This window comes from Hirundo rustica, chromosome 2 (genome assembly GCF_015227805.2).
Source record: "Hirundo rustica isolate bHirRus1 chromosome 2, bHirRus1.pri.v3, whole genome shotgun sequence".
Taxonomy (NCBI): Eukaryota; Metazoa; Chordata; class Aves; order Passeriformes; family Hirundinidae; genus Hirundo; species Hirundo rustica.
This window is the reverse complement of record NC_053451.1, coordinates 1,933,538-1,952,627: the sequence shown is the minus strand read 5'-3', so window position 1 is coordinate 1,952,627 and position 19,090 is coordinate 1,933,538. Positions and strand designations below refer to the sequence as shown.

At 41.5% G+C, this 19,090-nt stretch overlaps 1 long non-coding RNA gene across 2 annotated transcripts in view; it reads left to right on the top strand.

Annotated features, from left to right (window-relative positions):
* LOC131378494 (uncharacterized) overlaps positions 1-16,909 on the top strand; it is a 33,724-nt gene extending 16,815 nt beyond the window's left edge. Inside the window, exons 3-4 of one of the 2 annotated variants that reach the window (XR_009207572.1) lie at positions 11,600-11,667; positions 16,532-16,909. This is a non-coding gene — a long non-coding RNA (uncharacterized LOC131378494). Of the gene's footprint in view, positions 1-11,599; positions 11,668-11,827; positions 12,346-16,531 lie in introns of those variants that run through there. The other variant, XR_009207571.1, reaches the window with a different exon arrangement.
* Positions 16,910-19,090: the final 2,181 nt, after the last annotated feature.

The window sequence follows — 19,090 nt, the reverse complement described above, 5'->3', positions numbered from 1 at the left end:
TTCTATGAAAAGCTGACATATGCAATAGGCTGGAAATATCCTGCTTTCAAGGTTTCCAATGGTCTGGCTGGAAGAGTAGGTGGGTAAAAAAATAGGACAGTGTAAAGGGATCTAGTTTTTCCCTTCTCTGGCCAGTATTCCTGCAGCAGTTCTCATTTCAGAGATGCAATCTCACATGTAAAACTTTCACTTTGGAGGTGCATTATTTGATGGTCTAGACAGGCCATATCCTGTGTCTGTAACTAGAATCAAAGCCACATTTTTTGCTGTTGTATATTTGGCCACCACAGACGTGCAGGTTAATTACACTTGAGTGCACCATTTATTTAAAAAATTGAATTAATTTCTTATGTGAATGCATTGGCTTATTTAGGACCATGGAAATAAAGAGGGGGGGAAATCTTTAGGAACATTACCTTTTGTGTGGTAGTAGAAGCATAACTCTCGCTTGATGAACCTTTACATTATTACCAGTTTCTCAATTCCTTTTCAGTGGAAATATTGGCTCTGACATTGGCTACACTTAGATATGTGTATTATTCCTTATCTTTCTATGTCCAGGCAAGCTGTCAGAGAGAAATCTTTACCTCTGGCAGATGAAACCACCCTCTAATGATTTAGATCATGTGAGCTACTCAGACCAACCAAGATCTGCTTGCTTGGGGTTGTAAAAATCTTCCCGGAGAAGAAACTGTTCAGTCTGCCACAATTTTATATGACAAAAGAAATAATAAGAAAATCTGGAAATGATGGCAACAAAGAGTCACTCTTTGGGTGAGCGGTGGGAAACAGTTGTGGCAGTTCTGAATTGAAGTATGTTTGTCTGAATCAAAAGTGTGCCCAGATTTTAATTCCTTGGACTTAGATTTTTGGAAAAATGGGTGACACAAGTGGTTCATTTGGGAATCTATACAGAGGGAGCCCAAGTGCCACCGAAATCCCCTCTTTACCCCCCGTGGCTGAGATGTAAAAACAAGCTCTGAGCCTCCATGTGTGCCGAAATCCCTTTCCACCTTGTTCTGGGCGAAGCTGTTTTACCTTTCACGCTATAAGCATTAGCAGTGCTTAAAAACTAAATAAGTCCTTGAGAAATAGTGGTCTCTGCCTTAATGAAACAGTGAGCAGGGTTCATGAGCACAGAGCCGAAACTGTGCTGTTTTGCCTCTCTGAGCTACTGAACAATTATTTACGTGGAATTAATTTTGTGAATTATTCTCTTTGCTTCTTTACATTATCTGTTTACAAAAGCAGTCCATGTTTTCCTTTATATTCACTTATTTTTCCTACCTATTTCTTTTTCCTGATGGCAACCACAAGGTAGAACTTTGATAAAACACCCGTGCATTGCTCTCCTTCTGGCTGGAATTTTAGGAAACTTCCAGGAAGATACCTGGTAGCTGGGAGATGACACTTTTTTCTGGTTACAAGTAACCTTAGAACTGACATTCTGTAACACTGAAGGTTCTTCATCTCCTCTAAGGGGGGGAGCATTTACGGTTTTTACGTAATTCCAGGAAGAAATAAATGTCATCCCTGCACTCCAGAGAGCAGCTGGGGCTAAAAGCACTCCTGGCTCCCAGCAGAAAGATGAGGGAGGGAGAATCAGGCAGCAACAGGAGCGAGACAAAGCTTTAGTGGGTTGTTTTCCAGCTGTTTCCTGCAGCATTTAACAGGGCACCAGCATAAACCAGTTCTGTTTTGAGACTGCTTTAATTTGCACTTGACACAAGTGCGGCTGCTGCCTGAGAAGCTTCATCCCACTAACGGAGCAGAACCGAGGCGCAGATCCTCTCCTCCCCGCAGGCTTTCAGAGCAGCAGCTCAGGCCGAGCGTTCCCTTTGGAAGGGACCGCTCCAAAGCAGCAGCCTGGGAGCAGGGAGGAGTTCCCCTCACTGGGCAGGAGAAAAGGCACTTGACAGGGAAACCCAGGCCAAAGCAGACCGTCGTGTTTCCAGAGAGTTGTAACCTCATGGTGTCTTGACCACTTCCACATTTTCACTTTCCTCCAAGATAACGCTGACACAATTCCCAGTTCTCTCTTTTTTTTTTCTCTCTCTTTTTCTGGCGTTTGTGTTCCTTAGCCTTTTCCCAGAATACAGTTGTTGATTTCTCTTTTACCGCAGTATTTTCTATTATGTTTTGATCCAGTCCGTGGCTGACTACTGGCAGTATGAATAACTTCTTCTCTTAACTTTTTTCCGTTATCCTCTGTCCGCACCACGCACGGTACTTCATGATCAGGTCTGGGGACTGCAGGTGCTTTTTGTATCACAAAGCATGAGTGAAATTACGTAAAAATTGTCCTAAACAAAAATTTTCCATCACAAATATTTTAAAGCGTTTTGCATATTTTGATTTAGTTAATTTATTTTTTTCCTGTTTAGTTTATTTTGGTTTAGCTGCAATAAAAACTCTACTGCTAATGGAAGTAGTCATTTTCCTGAACAGTTCACTACAAAGAGAGAGGGGTTAGGAAGAGTTTTCTTACTCTGAAAGAGGGAGCTTTTGGAAGTTAAATCAGGGTTCATCTTTCCTCAGAACTTGCCTCCTCTCGTTCTTTCAGGTCTTTTTGGTCCTCTTGGGGATAGTCCAAGCAAAGCACCAATGTTTCTGCTACCTGGCTCTTACCCTAGCCCTAAAATGAAATAAATTGGAATTAGAAGTGCTGGTACTTAGTAGCAATGGGGAACAAAGCGACGTGGACCCCCTTAAGCATCCAAAGGAGATGGGTTTATTGTAGCAATCTCCCCCTTTTTATCCCTTTTATCTCTACCCGACATGACTGAAACCCAACCAAGACTGAACAGAACCCCACAGGAGGGCACCCATTGGCTGGCCCAGGTGCAGCACTGCTGTCCCTGCATCCCACCATCCAATCACCTTTCTGCTCCTCTCTGCCCATGCTTTCTGCCATCCAATCACCTTTCTGCTCCTCTCTGCCCATGCTTTCTGCCATCCAATCGCCTTTCTGCTCCTCTCTGCCCATGCTTTCTGCCATCCAATCGCCTTTCTGCTCCTCTCTGCCCATGCTTTCTGCCATACAATCGCCTTTCTGCTCCTCTCCGCCCATGCTTACGGTGCTTTATATATATAATAATTAAGATTTTATTGAGCGTTGGTAAGAAGGACTTGCTAGTGTGTATTTTTGCCTGCCACTTCTCCACCTCAGCCACTAGAATCTGTAGAATGAAGGGAAGAGCTTCAAGTCCTCCATGAGTTCTGAAATAATAAAGCTGATCTCAAACAAGGAAAAATGAGGGCGGTTTGCTGTGGGTATTTGCATGTGGCTGACTGGCTGTCTCTGAATTGTTTGTTCAAGCTTGGATGGAGCCACTGTGGATGCAGATTTCATTTCAGGATAAAAGTATGCAACCTTTTTTTCTTTTTCTCAGTTTTGTTTTCTTTTTATAAAGATTCTTAACCACGTTTATGGGTGGATCACATGGGAATCCGAATGATGGAGACATGTACTTTCCATGTAGACATTCTGTGCGTAGAACAGACGGAGATTTTTACTGAAGCAGGACAGAATTTAGATCACTGATGAACAGTAATGGCCTTGTGAGAGAACTTAAATCTAATTTTTATGTGATGAATGCAGTTCCCACCTCTTTATGTCCAACAAATAAAGCTATTTGGACAGCACCTGCTTTTTTTGCTGCCTTGAATTAAGTCAGTCAAGTCTTCTTTGCAAGATGCAGTGAATGTAAATTTCAGACCAAGAAGGTGGCATAGCTTAGCAGAAGGTGACTGAGAAAGACGATGGAAAACTTAAGCAAAATATAATTTCAGCTTAGATTACTATTTTTCTGAGCTGTTGAAGTTATGTTCTAGAAAATACTTTAAAAGAAGGTGTTACAAATGATCTTTGGGGGTTTTATAAGCTTTTCTTTATTAGCAGCAATTAAGGCACACCTGGGCTCCATCTTCTTAAAAATGATTGGTTTAATTTTTACAAAAATGATTAAAATATTGGTAAAATAAATAACCTTTAAGACAGTCTGAAGGGAAATTATGGGGTTAATATTCATGAAAGAATTAGCGAGGAATTAATTTCATCGGTATGACTTTGTTTCCTTTTATTTTTACATCAGGTTTCAATTTTTATTTCTTTTAAGGTTGGTATGCTTTATAGATATTAAAATAATGCTGGGCTGCAATGAGTCAAGACTAGGAAAAATAGATCTGAAGGCATTTTACTGACATGATTTATAGTTTTTAAAAAATCCCAAATAAAATGTTGTCTTCATGGCAGCCACTGAACTGAAATTTCTATAACTGCAAAGAAGGAGGTAAGAGATATGTGGAGATTGAAACCTTCATCCTGTTCCGTTCCTGCTCTGAAATCTTTAAGGAGCTTTAAGTAGCAAGTGGTGTAGGTAGCAAGGAATTGCAGAATCTCCAGTGTCAGCCTAATAGGATCTGATCAGCCCTGGCAGGCGTTCCGTGCTCCCTGCTGGAATCTGGAAAAACCAGCCCAGGAAGGCTGAAAATAACAATCATCATTCCCTTTTATCAAAACCTGGCTCTTTCATCATCCTCTCCTCGCTTGAAACCCGCAGTGGTGGGTTTGCAGCTAAAGCCAGGCCTAACAAGGCCTTTCATCCACGGTGGAAGGGAAAAAAAATCCGTGTTCGGGGTGAGGAGTCCATCTCTCCATAGCAATTGTGGCTGCAGCTATGCTGGGGTAACAGAGTAAGAGATGAGGAGAGTCCAGAATAATCCTTTGGGAAAACTCATGGGAAAAGTAAAGCACCTCTGTCCTCAGATGCTGGGCAGTGGAACTTGAGTGGAGCCAAAAAATAGAAGTGTTCTCTTCATTCCATGCACTCTGCTGAAAAGCTAAACTAAATATGTGATCCCAGCTTACAAATTTCTGAGTTTATTTTGGCATGTGTTTAATCATTTTGGAACTGGACTTATTTGAGAAAGCCTCCAAGTACCCACTTAGAACAAAACAGATATTTAAGGGCTTTGTTGAATAAGTGTTTAAAATTAGGAGGTGTACTTCTTCTTAGCGTTAAAAAAAACTAAAACAGCAACAACAACAAAAAAACCCAACAAAAAGAGCCAAACCTTAATTAAAATTGAGGCAACCCTACCTTCATTAGTACTAAGTGGTAATAAGCTCTCCAGCCAAAGAGCTGTTCTGAACTTTCTAACTATTTAATTAAAGAAAAAGATATTGAACCGGTATCTGTGCAATCATGTTTACAGTAGGAATGATAGCATGCAAGACCTACCTGAATGCTACTGTTGCTCTGACTCTTTTTCTTCTTTTGGAAACCTTTCAAAAAGTTTCCAAAGTTTTTTGACAGGTCTTGAAGAGTTTTCCTCCTGGAGAGGCTGAGCTATTGAAACACACCCTTACATAATGTCCTTTATTTGGCAGAAAATAAAAAGAAGAAAATTATGGAGGTATCAGATGGCCAGAGATTTTTCTTGTTTTGCTCCTGCATTAATGTTTTTGAGAGATATTTATCTCACCTGAACTTTTTACTGAGGGAAAAGAAGCTGAGATATTAGGTGAGATAGGAAACAGCAGTTGTGATTCTGCTTTTAGGATACAGATTGTGTGAGGGAACTTTGTCTAGGTAAGGATTTTAAAAGGGCACAGGGCTGTCAAAACCGGCCCTAATATTCGGCAGAGTTCATGTACAGATCCTTAGTGGAAAACTCCAATTATGTAAACATGATGGAAATACGGAATTGTTTTATTTCTGTGGAAAACAAGTTAATTTAACAACTCTGTATGGAGAAACACAAGGACCTAAGTGTAGCAGTGATTTCTGTAAGGGCAGGACTTACACTTTGTAATTAAAATGCTTTCTGTATGGGCTGAGTGTATCAAAAAGTGTGCACACTGAGAAGAAGAGCTCTGATTCACCAGTGTTTATTTTAGTAATTTGAAAACTCCCACTGACACAAGGGGAATTTTTGAGAGGTGTATGAACAGGGCATCCTTAATCTCAGAACTGAGTAAAGCAGTAGAATAACTTCTGAAACAACTGTTGTCCATCATTAATAAGTGAAGGGAAAGGAGTTGAGTTCTTTTTAGATCTAAATCATCAAAAGCCAGAAGGAGATTATTTAAAACCAGTTATTAAGAGAAAACTATAAATATTCATCACTGTAGCCAAGACTGATCATCAGTGAATTACTCAGCTTCTCCAGACTACACCCTAGTTTTCTATAGATAAAAGCATATTTTGCCTACACTTGCAAGTTGGGAATTGAACATTGGGATCTTGATGTAGAGAGGAATAAGAATGTCTAGCTACTAAATTAGGATTCTTTGGCCGTTTCTCCCTTTGAGCAGCAGTGATCCAGTCAGGAACGTTGGAATACAGAGAATTAAAATCACCTTATCAGGAACTGGAGCTGCTGCCAGCAGAATTATTGCCGTGGTGAAAAGAGTTACCTGGAGTGAAGTGTTCAGTTCTGGTCCTCCCAGAACACGTGGGTTTAGAGGAGTGAGCCTAGAAAAGAGCCACAAAAATTACATTCTGCATGGGCATAAACATGGGAATGAACATCAGGGAGTGAGACCTCAGCCCTGCCAGAGACAGGGATAAACGAGGCAATGGATGCAAATTAAAGCAGAAATTCCCTCTGAACACAGCCAAGCGCCACTTTACTGTAAGAGAGGACAAACTCTCAAAGAGATTCCCCAGAGGGCTGCTGGAGTTTGCATTTGTGGGGATATTAAAAGGCAAATGGGGACAGGCCTGGAGAATTTTTTCTGGTGGGAGAAGATCTCCAGAGGTGCCTTTCAACCTCCTCCAGTCTGAGATGCTGTGAAAGAAAGGAAGAAAAACTGAAAAACCTTCAAAAGAGTCTGATATGTTTACTAATGGCCATTCAAAAGAAAAGAATCAGAGCCATAAACCCAAGCTGAATTCTCCAAGGGAAATGCAGGTCAAGGTTTTTTATAACGCTCCTGGGTTAGTGCTCTGAGGTTTCAGAAAGGCTGTGCCATTTGGACTTCAGTGAGAGTTATGTACATACAATGTGAATACCTGTTAATAGGAATACCTCTTAATGTGAATCCAAAGCTCTGAGTGAAACCATAAGGTTCTGATTTTATGATCTGCCCATTTGAAGACTCTGTGAATCACTTCATAAACTCTGTCGGTGTCCAAACGTCCAATTCAGTTGCTGTTCAGCCTTCAAATCCGGTCTTTTGGGGTTTATGGTTGTTTGGTTTGTCCAGTGAGGGAGATCAGTGGGGGAATCAGTTTATCCATCAAAATAACAGACTGGAAATAATAATGAGTATCCACAGGGGTGACTTTGAACCTGTGTGGAAGTTTGAAAGAATAGGGAATAACGTAGAGTTAGGATGTAGTAGAATTTCTGCATATGAAAGGTACAAAGAGACAAATGTATTATATCCATACAGGTATTAAAAGGTCAAAAATTGTATGGATGATAAGAGAGAGAATGTTTAAGACAACAGTGTTAGCACGGGGTTTTCTTTCAAAGCCCAGTCAGTTCCTAGGTCTGTGCCTGGCCCTCAGGAAGTGTGTTCAGCCATACCAGCAATATCAAAAAGTGCCACCTCTGCATTTTCCATCCCTTCACAGCTTGCAGCCAGGAGTAATAAGTCACAGCTACAGCAAAAAACCAACATAATGGTGGGGGGGGGGGTGTGTGTGGAATCGAATATAACAGCAGTGATGGAACCATGAGGGCATCTAAAAGCAAAAAGAAGTAGGAGAGGACCAAGACAGAGCATTGCAACTCTGGAGCTCTCCACTATAAACTGAGGAGACACAAGTCTTAACTGTGGCAATAAAAAGATTATTGGCTTATGAATGAGGTTCCTGCATCCATCTGGTTTGAGATAGAATTTTTGGCTGTAAGAGCTGCATTGTGCTCTCCAGTTTTCACCTTATAAATCTGTTTGTCCATAGAATTCTTGGAAGATGTTCCTGGAATCATCTAATATTGTTTAAATGGCCTATTTTAATAAATCCTTATTTTTAAATTCACGTGAGACGAATAACAAATGTTCTGTCCATGTTTACAAGGTATCTAATGGCAGGAGTTTAAGTAAATATTGCTTAGCATAAATAACACTATATGAGAAAGACAGCATGAATAATGAAAAATACAATTAAGAAAGAGCCATTAAAATTAACTGGTTCAAGTCTCCAGAATTGGTTGGAGGATCATAAAAACAGCCAATGTTATTTTAAATATTAAGTCAGAGGAATCTCTCTTCCCAACAACACTTTCCTCAGAAATAGCAGAATCAGTAATCCACCAGGAGACACACAGGCTGTTGAGAATTGTGAAATGAGGCAGCAGAGCACCAGAAGTGTAAGGGGAATTCTGCTTTGAATGAGTAAAATTTCATAAACGTCTTGTAGCGACAGGAGCTCAATTTGAGCAGTGCAGAAACATGGGTAAGAAAGGCTTGGACACGGGAATACGATGTACTCTGATAGAAAAGAAGATAAATTATGAGAATGTTTGAGGATTAATCAAGGAATAAACTATAAAATTTAACTGTATTTGTGAGACTCGCGTAGTATAAGTTGTCGTGACCAAGATGTGATAGCCGTGCTGCTACTCACCAGCTGTTACTTAAACAGAGGCAAGCCTCTGGATTTTGGAGGCATTTCATTCTCAGTTTAAAGTCGTGTTTTAGTTCTGCCTTGAGGAGGGGGCACAGAAGGGCTCTCTGAGCACATATCTGCCAAGATGGAAAGGGTGGCACTGGTAAAAGCAGGGTGGGGAAATTCAGCAAAGTGTCTCCCTTCTCCAGCCTCCCTCCTGCTGGAATCCACTTTGCATTGTTACGAAGGGAAAGAGGCGCGTGTTTTCTGTGACTGTTGAACTTTCTGGCACCAATTCCTTTTGATCAAACAAAGTTTTCAGTGGCCTTGTTGGTTCTTCACTATGAATCTGCATTTTTCAGCCCTTTGGAAAGGCTTCAAAATTCTTTACGTTGTCTTTGCTGTTCAGAAGTCGATCCCACGTGCTTGGTAAATTTGGCAGCTCTCTTTATTAGTTTATTGAAGCCCAAAATGCCTGCTGTGTGTCTGTTCTTAAGCACAGTTTTCAACAGGTGTACTCTGTCCCCTCTGTTGTACTGAATTTTAATTTGAAATTATTAAAATTCAAAAGTAACGGTATAGGAAATACAGATCAAATACAGGATTAAAGCTTTTCATTGGGATGCTCCTGTCATTGCTCCTCAGCACTTTCAAAAGCAATTTGCCAGGAAATTTTAGTATATACTGGAAATTTTCTAGGCACTTTTTTCCTGATGCATGTGAAATTAGGATTGCAAACACCGGATCCTGACGTGTACATGCTCTATAAGTTCTTGTTTGAAGGATGTCTTTACCTGGCATTCCTAAATCACCATTGAAACTGCCAAACTTAAAATCTTGTGTGGTTCCAGAGCTGAGTGAGTCTCATTTGCTGTCCTGCAAGTCCGCTCCTCCTAGGTGCTGCACGGGAATGGGATTTTGTGCAGCTCCCTACATAAGTGCACTTGATAACAAATTCATGTTTTCCCTGTTACGCCTCTTAGTATTCCCTGTGGAGAGATATCCAGATCCTCCAGGCCAGCAGATTAATGTTTAGTTAAGGAAAATCTTCTCGTGCTCTCTAGTTTCTTCCTAACTCACAATAAATTGTCATTGTCTGAAATTCTGGGAATGCAGAATAGTCTGATGCAGGTTTTTACCCGTCATTAGCCTTCGTATTTTGTAGATTGGAGATAGCCTGAGAAATATTACACTACGGTAAACCTGCATTTTTGGTTTTTATTTTATGAAAGGCAGGACATCTGGTATGTGAGATCAGCAGGTGCACAAGGTATCTCTTAGATGATTATTGTTATTTGCCTTTGCTGCACTAAAACAAATACGCTGTCACTCCTGTGAAGGGTTTAAATAACCTACATTCTGATTCCCATTATAATTAACATCATCAAATAGAAAACCACTTATTTTTCAGAAGCACACTTCTTGGTTTTCAGTTCTGACTAGATTGGTCTCTTTTCATTTCCTTGCAAAATCTGTGCATAATTTAAACTTTTTGCCCAGCACAAAGGCAGTGGCACTGAAGGGAAGGGAAGACAATCCACTGATCACTGGGGCAATAAAGCACTCAGGACATCCTTGTCCAATAACCTGCTTCATCACTTCCTTTCCTGGCCAGCCTTGGCCAGCCTGATAGATTTACAAGGCTGTTTCAGGGTGAAATGTTCCCTGATAATCTGTCTTTTAGATTATCAATTTCTCTCCTGTCACGCAAAGATAATAATGCAGGATTTACGTCTGTGGGGATATTTGACCTACACCTGAAATTGCACAGGGCAATAAAGTCCTTGGTTGGCTGTTCAGACCTCAGCTTCACACAGTTTATTCCATCAGGTCTTTTCTGACTTGGAAAAAACTGATTTCTTCAAGCCTTTGAATGGTCCCTGCCTAAACCAGGAGTCATTTGGGAGAGCGAAGGCAACAAAGTCACTGACTGGTCCCTCATTGTAATTCCATGAGCACATCACCAGTGCCCAGGAATATGCCTGGGCATGATTTAATTTCCTACTCTAGGTGTAGCCTTTCCCCACTCTGGGATTTTTTATGAGGAGAGGATGTCGGATGTAGGTACAGCACATTGAGGGTGGAAAGGATGTCCCTTTTCCTGAGACAGAACAAAAGATCCCTGGGAAAATCTGCATGACCTTCACCAGCTTTGGGAAGCTCGGGTTTCGTAAGGATGTGTTGTGGACTTCAGCGTGTTCCTATGAGCTGAATTTGAGCACATCCCAAATGCAAACCCGCAGTTCAAGGGCTGCTTGAGCATTTTCCGAGATGACCAAAAATCTTTGGTGTTTTCCCCAATTTTCCCTTCCCTAGTTTGTTTGAACCCCAATCCTCCTCTTTTTTTCTGGCGGAACCGCGCATCGAGGATGTGATGGCGGTTCTCACGGAGGTGACCCTTCACCAAGAGCAGGTTTACTCAGTTTTGCCTTGAGGAGTGTGATGAGGCTCATCCCCCAGAATGGCAGCAGATTTCCGTGTGAGCGGGATTGGGAAGGACTTGCACAGCTGTAACCGCTATTGTGGCTGTTTCCATTCTTAGCTCCACGGCGTCACTGCCCACAAAGCCTTTTTGGAAAAAGATGCTCAGTTGAGGGCTTTGAAAAAGGGAGAGCCCTATTTTTGCAATTTGTGTCACCGTCCTGCGTTTGACAGTCATTATCCTGTTTCTGAAAACCACTTTGTTTTATTACTTTATGGGACTTGCAACACAGCCAGGAGGTGAGTACACGGAGAGGTGCGATGTTTCAACAAGGAGTGCAAACGCAACAGGGACAGGTGGTGAAGGAAGGTAGAGCCTCTTCTTTCCTTGTTTGTGAGTTTACCCTCCATAAAACCCAGTCTCTGCCGGACTGGGGGGTAATCTGCTTCCTTTTCTTGCAGGAGGCTGCTCTTTGCAGCAGAGAAATCTGGTTGGGATCCTGACTTACTGCATGACCCATGCAGGAATGGGCTGCTTTGTTTTCCCGGCAAAGCCCTGACTCTTGTATAAGTCACCTGCAGATGCAACACAGTTGTTTCCTTCTCTCTCACAGGTACAGGAATCGCTGGAGGCAGGGCAGTAAAAGAATCACGAAGCTGGCAAGGGTTTAGAAACGTCTGGGTAAGGGAATTATCCAACAGCACGGTGATTCATGCTCCCCAGTTCTGCACAGGAGATGGTCACAGAGCTTTTTTCCACTGGGAGGAGGGAGACGAGGGGCAGACAGGCTTGGCTCCACACTCAAGAGAAATGACTATGAATTTTCTCATCTTTCCCTCAGTATTTTCTCAGCTCCTGGATGTGTGGGAGGAAAAGGAAGTTATTCAGGATCTATTATGACTTTCCACTACGTTGCTGCATGTCTGCAGCCCATTGTCTCTTGAATGAGCTGATTCCTACCTCCCCATTCTGTTATCTCTCCATCCAGGCAGCTGAAATTGCCTGTGAAGAGACTGCTTGGGTTTGCTTATCAGGCCTGGGTAAAATTCCTTTTACATGTACAGAAAGATTTCAAAGATTAAAGCGTGCCTTGTTTTGGGCCCATGCTATCTAAACCATATTAGGGGAATTTCTGGGCTTTAAGCTCTGATATCCATTCAGGGGCCATAAGGTAGGAATATTTAGAGCCAGCCTTTCTCAGAACTTTTAGGAAAAAGCAAATGAGAGCTGAGACCCTGCTTGGGAGGAGAACTACCCACATGATTTTTAAAACCCCAGTTTGAATTTAGTGTAGTTTCTCAGGGATCCTCCAGAAACAATGTCTTGATGGTTCCTCATATTTTTAAATCTTTTTAGCCTCCTCACATTATTTATACTAAGGGAATTCCCCTGCCCCTTAAACTCTGTGCATAACAAGACAGATGTGTCTTATTAATAAAGTTGTATTGTTAAAAGTATTCCCTATTCTACATAATCTGTTATAAACCCTTTACTTGAAGTAGGAGGATTCTTTTTTCCACAAAATGGAAACTAAATGCTTATTAATCTTTTCCAGGTGTGTAAAAGCAAATAAAAAGGCCAAACTCTAATCTATGTTTAACATTTTAAACAGAATCTTAGCGCACATAAATGTATGCTGTGATGCTGACCATTAATTTACCCATTTTCAAGGTGTGTGGCCCTGTAAAGTTGGGAAATTCATCTACAGCTCACACATACGTGCCTCTGTTTCTGGTAGCAGGGGTGTTTTGATATGTACCAAACACCAAAGCCTGACATCATTTTTTTGGCAGGCACGTGGATATTTTGGGCTGGAATTGCTGGCTTGCATGTCAGTGCACTCCTGCTGTCTGTTAGGCAGAACCATCTCCTCGTGCTTCTGGGGTGTTTTGCCAATCCTTTCTCTGGGCTTGGCAAATTAAGGTTTTTTCACCAGTTAAAAGGGTTTAACTTCTGTGTGCAGTTTGCTTTTGTGCAATTCAGAGATGCCCAACTCCTGTGCTTCCTCTGGAAAATCATATCCTGAAGTTCTGTGACCATTCCCTTGACTGCTTTATTTTTCCTTCCTCATTTAAGTGCTTGCAGTGAACATTCCCAGAGCAGTGTTCTGCAGGTTAGGGTCTTGTGGGGGTCACAAACAGGGTCCAAAATACCTTCTCCAGCCATAACTCTTCCTCTGTAGCAAAACTGGAGGGGTGGTGGTGGTGGTAGAGAAATATTTTGCTGTAAAGAAAGGCCATAAGCGTGGAAAAATGTTGACAGTCATTACCACAAATTGGGTTAAATTTTGGTGGTCAAACTTGTTGGCAGCAATATGAAACCATTTTGATTCCAGTATTTAGAAAGCAATCAGGTAAAGTGAAGATTTATTCGTGCTCATGAAGAGAAATCTCATCCTTATCCTAGAGTTTCCTTTTTGATAGAAGGAACTGCAAAAATACTCTGTACAGGTGGTGAGAAATGCTTGTGTTTTACACATTTTTTGAGCCAGATAAATATGTGGCTTAGAGGCTGCCTAACTGGAAAAAGCTGAATCTTTTCAGTGATCAGAAACAAACTAATTTTGCTGGAGAGAATGTTTTCTTCAAATCCCTCTGATTCCCTCAGCTTTGCTGTAGACACGTAAATCGCTATATGAAAATATCATTGATGGGTGCTTTAATTCTGGAATTCCCTCAAACCAGCTTGTAAGTTGATATTAGCATTTCTTCTCTGGTTTCTGGAAACTGCTGTTTACGGGTAAAATATGTCAGCACTTAAGAGTTGGTTGGAACTTGCCCGGTTGTGCAAACCAAAATGCAAATAATAAGCAATATCAGATGTAAAAAATTGTATTTCTGGACATGGAGTAGTTATAGGAAATACTTTCCACATTCCCCAGAAGGAGTAGCTTGATAGTCAGTCCAAATGAAAGTACTAGACATTGGCATATTCAATATCTTCAGCAAAAGTGGAATGAGGAGGTTTGTAAAGTTAGTATCCCTGGTACAGAGCGAGGTTTTCTTATCAAATAGGGAAGGAACAGGTGGGAGAAGACAGATTTGTTCATTTGAATTTGATTGAGCCTTGTAATCTTCCTCTTAAGAATTTGCAGACGCATCTCCAGGCCTATTTTTGTGGAGAATAATGAAGGTATTTAAAGAGAGAGAGGAGGCCAACAGCTGATGGACAATGTTCCTAATAAAAGTGCAAGCACACTGGGTGACATAAAGAGCTCAAAATGAACCTTAAAACATGCAGGCAATGTTCTGGAGAAGAAAAAACCATTATTAATTAGAACTAAACATCGCATTCTGTGCAGAGAAAGGAATGATCAGCAAGTTTTTCCTCAGAAAGAACCTAGAAACTGTAGGAAAGCTTTTGGTTATCCTCCAGAAGGATGTGATGTTGTTACAGAGATGTGGGCACTAAGAAGTTTGTGTGGGATCCCATATGGGAGAGTCCTAAGGGACAGGACACCAAAACCCACTCCCTTGCACTGAGGCAGCTTTATCCAGGCAATTCCTGGCATAATTGGAAGTCTTTAAATTCAAATGAAACAAATTAAGGTTGCTCCAAAACTGCTGCCCCAGGGAATTTAAATCCTGTGCCTTGTTTCTTCTCAGTCTCTGCCTCTTTAGAAAAAATAGGCCAGTTTCTACCACTTGCCTCTTGAAGGGCGGATTCTGTCACTCACACCACCTCCAAACCCATCTCTGCTTTCCAACCTGAGCACTTCAGTGCTAAGCAGAGAGAAATCCTGGGAACAGACCTGAGCAGTTCTGATCCTGAGCTGAAATCTGAGTGAAAAGCAGTAGGGAGCTCTCAGTTTTGGAAGAAGTCCTTTATAATTCCATGTAATACGATAAAAATCACTTCAAAATGCTAAAAGTTCTGATTTCTATTTTTTCTTCCTCAAACCATTGATTCTTTTATAATGTAAGTCCTGGGGTAGAGTCCAGTGTTTCTCAGAAGAGTGACAACTGTTCTTGTGTGCTTCCTGCATCCATTATCTTTATTTTATTTTCTTCAAAGTTGGCTTAAAATGCAGAGTGCAAAATTTTGTCTAGAGGGAGCTCTTGCCTTTGATTGGAAACTGTTTCGTGGTAAGGTGTATATAAACTTGTTTGAAAACTGCATTGTTCCTGGGTTTAGATGTTTAAATGGACTTGTCATTTAGAGGAAGACTATAAATTATATGTTGTAATCAGATCTCTCATGTTTCATGCATATATATGGATATACACTTATCCATAATATACATATAAATATTAGAGCTGAAGTTGTATTGGAGTGTTTAAGGATTCTACATGTCTTACAGTGAGCTCTCATAGTTTTATGAAGTCATAAAACTCTTCACTAAAGCAACTTCTGAGACAACATTTTAGCTAGCTTATCCTGAGTAGAAATCAGTATTTTAAATATAGATGTAAATGTTCTCCATTTTTGAAAGAAGTAGATAACTGACAGGTTTTCTGTTTTAGTTGAACTAAAGAAGTTCTCAAGTGCCAAACTGAAATCTGCCCATTGGCCTGGTCTGAACAAGAATACATTTTTCAGATTCTGACAATAGCAGTTATCAGTTATCATTTGGAAACCTTCAGCTTACACAAGGATTTGAAGGGACATTTTGTTTATTTAACAAAGGGACAGTTTGTTTATTTAGCAAGGGGAGGTCCTCTGCTGTCTCATCAGCCCCGTGCTGCTGCCACTGTGTCTGGACGTACTGGGTCTAACTAGATGTCCAAAAAAAAAAGTGAGAATTTTCTGTTGTCGTTATTTTTCCTGCTTTTGTTCACTTGTGTTAATCTAGAAAAGTTCATCTTATCAACATGAATTTAAGGAGGGGTTTCTTTAGGTTTCTTTCTTCCCCAAAAAGTGAAAAGCACCTAGAGATACAATGCCATCCTTATTGCAGTCTCAGCCATACCATTTTCACCCTCATGTTTTAAAAACCCAATTTTTTCCCACATTCCAGTTAAAACTCACTAACAGGGAATGAAGAGAAGGGCTCAGGCTGTGGTGACAGCTGCTTGTGATGGATGTGAAAGTGTGGGGTAACGTGATGCTTGCCGTATAAACCAAAGCTATCTTAGAGCACCCGAGAATTTGGGGCTGCTTTGATAGAAAATATTTATGGTATTTTAGAAAAGCACACCATGAGGGACAAGGGCTTCTGGTTTTGTGTGGGGATGAACTCCTGGGAAGCGTGATCAAGTGTGGAAAATGAGAAAGTAGGAGATGCAGGCTCAGAGAGGAAACGTGTGATAACTGTGAGACATTTCCCTGCAGAGCCTTGGATGGGATCCGTGTGCACAGGCCCAGGTGGAATTGGTGCAATTGGGAGGGAAGAACCTGGGCAGCCATTTCTTTACTGCTTTCATTGCTTCACTACTTTCACAGCAGGCCTGGGCTGGGAAAGCCCCTGGAGAAGAGAGGGAGACTGTCCATTCCCTAAATTCCCTTCATGAAGGTCACTGTGAAGCTGATGCTCTTCGGGATGATGCTGAAAGAGCTGATGCTCTTTCCTCAACTCAAATCCTCTCCCTCTCTTTGCTTGCTGTAGAATCCATCCTAGGAGACATCCATGGCTCTAAATAAATGCACCCATGGAAAAGCAGCGGGAGGAAGAAAGGGAACTGGTTTCCAGCACTGCAATTCTGTACAACACAAGCCCACAGCTCTGGGCAAAATGAGATTTTGAAGCCCGGCAGAGAACTGTTAGTGTCCCAACTCTTTTTTCCTCATTCAAGGATGTGATATTCAGTGGTCTGTGAAGTAGATTAGTACAGGATGCACTGGTAAGAAAATCTATGAGTCCAATTTGTATTTTCTGCCCTGTGTGTGATTGGTTCCCTAAATATTTCTATCATTCTCACTCTGTAAAACATACCGTGGTTTAATAATAATAATAATTTCTGACAGGTTGGTTTCTAAGCTGCACCCTCAAACACTGCTCATAGCAACAAAGTTTTGTCGATAGTTGAGTCTACATGTCGAAGTCTAGATCTGTTTTGGTGACTAAATCCTGAATTTTCGTTTCTTTCCCAAGTAAAACACTGTTATTTGAGGAATTTGTCATATGATTCAGTTCCATAGAGTAGAGAAAATGTGGTAACAGTCATAAAACCTTGTTAAGTGCACAGCACTGACAGGCTTTTCCTAACTACACTTTTCCAGATCCCTACTCTTGCTGGTTTTTTGTTTTTTGGTTTTTGTTTTTTTTCAAGAGAGAGCAAACATGTGCCAAGTTTATTAGAGCCATATCTCCCAGATGCATTCATTAGCCAAGATCCTTCCTGTCTGGAAGGGTGTTCCCAGCAAGTGTAGCTTGGCTTGCAGTTGCTGTGACCTGATTCAGAACAGGAAGCTTCCCAACATTATTCCCTTCCCTGACAGCAGTTGAGCTGTTCTGGAACAGAGATGGTCATGAAGAAATCGTTACTGACCTTTAATTCTTTGCTTGTATGTTTCAGGGTACTGAATTATTTCTGTGGTTTCCCTAAGTCCAGTTTTTATTAAGAAGGTCGCAAGAGTCCGTATTAGGTTTTTATTTTTAATTTTGAAGGGAAGCGTGCTTAGCCATGAGTTAATGGCGACAGGCATCCCTGACATGATTCATAAGATCAATACATGAGGCAAGGATGAGACAAAGTTTCAATCACCACGCTTCTATTTAGCAGTCAGAAGTATGTGTCTCTTAAAAAAAAATGCAAAATTAAAACTTCAAACCTCTGCTAGAAATTACTGCACAGAAAGAGTTTAGAAAAGGAACCTTTGAGAGCAGACTGGCCGATCTGACTGTGGTTAGATGGAAGAGAGGAATAAAATCTGTGTTTATTAACTCTGATAACATCGCTGGCTGGGGACTAGGGCCAGTGATTCCAGCTGCACGAGTGGGCAGAGCCAACCTCCAAATTGTCAAACCCGCAGCACGCCGGGGAACACTACAGGAATTGTTTTGTAACACCCTCTCAAGAGCTTGAGAAGCTGAAACAAAACCCTCAAAAAACCTGAAGAAGTAGGCTCAGTGAAATCCTCTTCGTGATCCTTATAGTCTTGCTGGTAGATCCTGCAAGGCACAGGAGAACAGCACTGACTGACAGTTCTCATGGAACGGCCCCAGCTGCTCTACATCATCCAGGGGAAGAGGAGAGGAGACACTGATCTCTGCTCTCTGGGACAGGGACAGGACCCAGGGAATGGCCTGATGTTCTGTCAGGGCAGGTTTAGGTTGGATTTAGGAAAGGTTCTTCCCCCAGAGGGTGCTGGGCACTGCCCAGGCTCCCCAGGGAATGGGCACAGGGTGGGATTGTTGTGGTGTCTGTGCAGGGCCAGCAGTTGGATTCAATGATCCTGTGGGTCCATCCCAATTCAGCATATCCTGTGTTTCTGTGTTCACACTGGTCCTAGAAACCTGGATGGGTTTAGTGCAGGGAAGCAGTTGTCACCTGAGCGGCGATAGCTGCTGATCTCATCTCAGCACCAGCTGGGAGGAGTTCTACGTTCTTGCTGAGGTTATTAAAGCCCATTTGTCAAGGGAGCAGAGTTCTGCACGTGGCCGTGCTCGTACTGCTGGGGCATTTTGGTGGCAGTGTGTCCAAAGAAGAGTAATTCAACTCGATAAGTTTTCAACATCACTTAGCAGAACATTGCAGCAGCGTGACACAACCCGAAGACCTCAGTGTGCTCAAATGGATACAGGTGCTAAAACTGGAATCACCCAAGCAGCAATTCCAATGCTGCAAATCCTGACAGATTATTTGCTTCAATGTTCTAAGGTCAGGCATTTTCAAGAGTTCAGCAGATCCTTATGTTTGGTTTCCAGGCCAGCACAGGATCTGTAATATTATGGGCCATGTGTCCAAAAAAATAACTGCTTCCCTCTTTTAAGGGCTGATTGAAAAGTCAACATTGTACCAAGAGACATTGTAGCTCCATCAACAGATATATTGTTTTATTTGGGGATTTTTGCTATGCAGGAATATTTAGAGGTAATTAACAGCACATTTGTTTTGCTGATTGCCCTGAAGGAAAATAAACACATCCCATTTCCTACTATAACTCACTTAATTTTGCTTTCCTCATCTGCGAGGAACGTAAATAGAATAAACTTAGCAACAGG